Below are 4380 nucleotides of genomic sequence, written 5' to 3' on the forward strand. Positions count from 1 at the left end.
GCTGTCCCTCAGCTCTTCAGCTCAAGGCTAGCGCTCTACCACTTGAGCCACAGTGCCACTTCCGGCTTTTTTCTTTTTGCTTAGGGTGCTGAGGAATCGAACCCAGGGCCTCATGCATGCAAGACAAGCGCTCTACCACTGAGCCACCTTCCCAGCCCTAAAGGGCTACTTTCAAAACCTATATTCACAAAAGAAGGAAAACCTAGCGGAAATGGACAAATTTCTAGAGACATACAAACTGCCTAAGTTGAACCAAAAAGATATAAACCAGTTAAACAGGCCAATAACATACAAAGAGGTTAAAGAGTTCTTCGAACAAGGAAAAACCCAGGCTTGGATATATTCACTGCTGAATTCTATAAGACGTTTAAAGATGAACTAACACCAATACTCCTCAAGCTTTTCCATGAAATAAAAACAGAAGGAGCAATGCCAAACTCATTCTATTAAGCCAATATCACACTCATCCCAAAACTAGGTAAGTAAGGATCCAACAACAACAACAAAAAAAGAGAACTACAGACCAATTCTCTGATGAACACAGACGCAAAGCTCTTTAATTAAATATTAGCTAACAGAATCCAGAAATTAAAAAATCATACATTATGACCACATAGGCTTAATCCCACAGATGTAAGGCTGGCTTAACATACACAAACTAATAAATGTAATTCACCACATCAACAGAGCCAAAGACAAGAACCACATGACCATCTCAGTAAAAAAAGCCTTTGATAAAATACAGCATCCATTCGTGTTTTAAAAAAAAGAAAAGCTTTAGAGAAGCTAGGAATAGAAGGAACATCCCTTAGAACAATAAAAACTATATATAACAGACCAACAGCCAACATCACACTGAGTGAGGAAAAATTTAAAACATTTCCCCTAAAATTAGGAACAAGGCAAGGATGTCTACTCTCTCCACTCCTCTTCAATTTAATTCTGGAATCCTTAGCCGGAGCAATGTGGCAAGAAAAGGACATAAAAGGGAAAAGGAAAGAAGAAATCACATAGAGAAAGAACTCAAGCTATACCTATTTGCAGATGGCATGATCTTATACCTAAATAACCCCCAAAAACTCCATCCCCAAGCTTCTAGAGCAGATCAACCTCTTTAGAAAAGTAGCAGGATAAAAAATTAACTCACAAAAATCAGTAGCCTTTCTGTATGCCAACAATGTACCAGCAATAAGGGAAATCATGAAAACAACTCCAGTTGCAATAGCTTAAAAAAATGAAATACCGACAGGCACCAGTGGCTCATGCCTGTAATCCCAGCTACTCAGGAGGCTGAGATCTGAGGATCTCGGTTCAAAGCCAGCCCAGGCAGGAAAGTCGTGAGACTCTTATCTCCAATAAACCATTAGAAAACCGGAAGTGGCGCTGTGGCTCAAGCAGTAGAGCACTGGCCTTGACCTGAAGAGCACAGGGACAGAGCCCAAGCCCAAAGTTCAAGCCCCATGACCGACCAAAAAGAAAAAGAAAAAAAAAGAAAGGAATACCTAGGAATTAACCTGACCAAAGATGTAACTGATCTTACAGCAAAAACTATAAAAATCTGAAGAAAGAAATCAAAGAGAACACCAGAAAATAGAAAGACCTTTCATGTTCATTGTAGTGCCCACGTTGCAGGACTCCCCACCAAGAAGACCACTGACAGTCAGACATTCCAAAATGCAAAAGCAAGGTTTTATTTAGATGGGCTGCAGCTTGGGCCTCATCCTACACTCTGACACAGCAGAGCCTAGGAGGAGAGCCCCAAGCTAAGGATTTGCAGGGCTTATAAAGGCTCACAACCAGGTGTTTGGATTACCACCATGTGTTGCTCTGCTAGCTGAAACAAGGAACAAATGGTCACTGCCTTAAGTACCTTAACCCTTCATTCCCCCCCCCCCACCTGCTTGACTTATGGTCCTGAGACACAATCTTGTGGCTCTGGCCCCAAACTAAACTCCAACAGCTCTCGATCTTGAACGGGTTCTTCTAGACCCTCTCTGACCTTAGCCATAAACAACAATACCAATAACATTCAGTCCATTTTTCTTTTCTTCAGGCATACGCAGAGTGGTTGGGTAGGATGCTTGGCCCATGTTTTCCCATTGTCATCCAGGGGGTCAGCCGGTTTGGTGTGGGAGCAGTGGATCCAAGCAGCAATGCCGTCCACCTTAAGGTCAGTAGGTGTAGCCAGTAGCACCATGTAAGATCCCTTCCACCATGGTTCCAGAGATCTCAAGTTGTGCCTTCGAACAAACACCCAGTCCCCTGGTTTAAATGAATGAGGGGTAGGAATAGAAGCAGAATTATATAATGCTCTAAGCTGGGGCCACACACTCTTATGCACCAGCTGTAAATAGTCAAGCTTACTCAGAAATTTAGTATCATCCAAATCAGCAAGCAATTCAGTCTGGAGGCTAGGGATAATGGGTGGAGGGTGTATTTCAAAAGGAGTAAAGCCAAGCTGATAGGGTGAATTTCTTACTCTAAACAAGGCAAAAGGAAGGAGTGATACCCAGTCTGCGCCAGTCTCCAAGGCCAATTTAGTTAAGGTCTCTTTTAGAGTCCAATTCATTCTTTCTACCTGCCCTGAATGCTAGGGTCTATAAGCACAGTGCAATTTCCAATCTGTCCCTAGTGCTGTGGCTATGCCCTGACTTACTTTTGAGACGAAGGCCGGTCCATTGGCTGACCAGATGTTGGATGGGAAGCTGTACCTGGGTAGTACTTCTTCCAGGATCTTCTTAGCCACGTTCGCAGTCTCATGCTTTGTTGGGTAGGCTTCAACCCATCCTGAAAAGGTGTCTACAAAAACTTCTGTGAAGTCTACTTCCCAATACACACCTGGCCTATCTCCAAGGAGACGAGTTCCTTTTGTAACCGGTTGATTGGAGACATTGGTGAGCTGACAGGCTTTACAATTTTTAACTATGTCTTCAATGAGTTGATTTCCTTGCCTAATTTTTACTTCTGAGTGTTGGAGCAAGTCCTGCATTCTTCGGGTTCCCATGTGAGAGGCCTGATGGATTCTCTTTAGAATCCCTTTGCTCAATCTTTGTGGCAAGATAAGTTTCCCCTCACCAGTTTTCCACCAGTCTTTATTTTCTTCTCTGCCCAGGGGTTTATAGGCCATGAGAATTTTCTTTATCCACTCCAAGTCTTCTTGGGAGTACTGAGGCTCAGGAGGCAAAGTTTGTGGCCCTGGGTCTACTAGAGTCAGTACTTCCGCTCTGGGCTGGAGATCTACCTCCTTAGCTGCTTGACCAGCCAAATTATTTCTTTTGGTTATAGAATCAGTTCCCTTTTGATGGCCAGGGCAGTGCATAATGGCAATATTTGCTGCTTCCCATAAGGCCCGGATGAGGCTTAAAATGTCTTGTTTGTTTTTGATAGTCTTTCCCTCAGCTGTCAGCAGCCCCCTCTCTTGGTAAATGGCTCCATGGACATGCACGGTGGCAAAAGCATACCGACTGTCTGTGTAAATGTTTAGTCTCTTCCCTTTTCCCATCTGTAGGGCTTTTGTTAGAGCCACTAGTTCTGCTCTTTGTGCAGACGTTCCCTGGGGGAGTGCTTCTGCCCACACTATCTCAGTGTCCGTGGTGACTGCTGCGCCCGCATACCTTTTTCCATCTCGAATGAAACTGCTGTCATCTCTGTGAACCAGGTATGCTCAGCATGTGATAGTGGTGAGTCCAACAAGTCTGGCCTGAGACTATATACTTGAGCCAGGATCTGCTCACAGTCATGCAGGGGCACTTCCAGATCTGGATCCAGCAGCAGAGTAGCTGGGTTTAATGCTATAGGTATGCAAAAGCTGATCCACGCGGGGTTAAGTAACAAGGTCTGGTAATGGACCATGCGGGCATTGCTCATCCACCTGTCGGGTGGTTGTCTTAGCACCCCCTCTAGAGCGTGTGGAGCCTTGGCCTGGTCTCTCTTTTCACGCTCAAGTTCACGTTCTCTGTCCTTCCTTTCCTGTCTTTGCTCCTCTGTCTCTCTCTTATTGTAAACCTTTTCTGCCATGGCTACTAGATCCCTAATAGACTTTTCACCAAATCTGTCTAGAGCCTACAACTTTCGCTTTATGTCTGGTGCAGCTTGATTTATATAGGCAAACATAATCATCTGAGCCAAGTCCTGGATCTCAAGATCATACAGGGTATATTGACTAAAAGCTTCCATGAGCCGCTCAAGATATGCTGCCGGACTTTCACTTCCTCCCTGTCTAACATCATAAACTTTGGCCATATTAGTAGGTCGGTGAGCTGCTGCCTTGAGACCTGCCAACAGAGCCTGGCGATAGATGAGGAGTTGCTCCCTACCTTCAACCGTATTGTAGTCCCATGTTGATCAGATCTCAGGAAAATAGGCAGCAATCAGGGCAGG

This window comes from Dipodomys ordii, unplaced genomic scaffold, assembly GCF_000151885.1.
Source record: "Dipodomys ordii isolate 6190 unplaced genomic scaffold, Dord_2.0 Scaffold110, whole genome shotgun sequence".
Lineage (NCBI taxonomy): Eukaryota > Metazoa > Chordata > Mammalia > Rodentia > Heteromyidae > Dipodomys > Dipodomys ordii.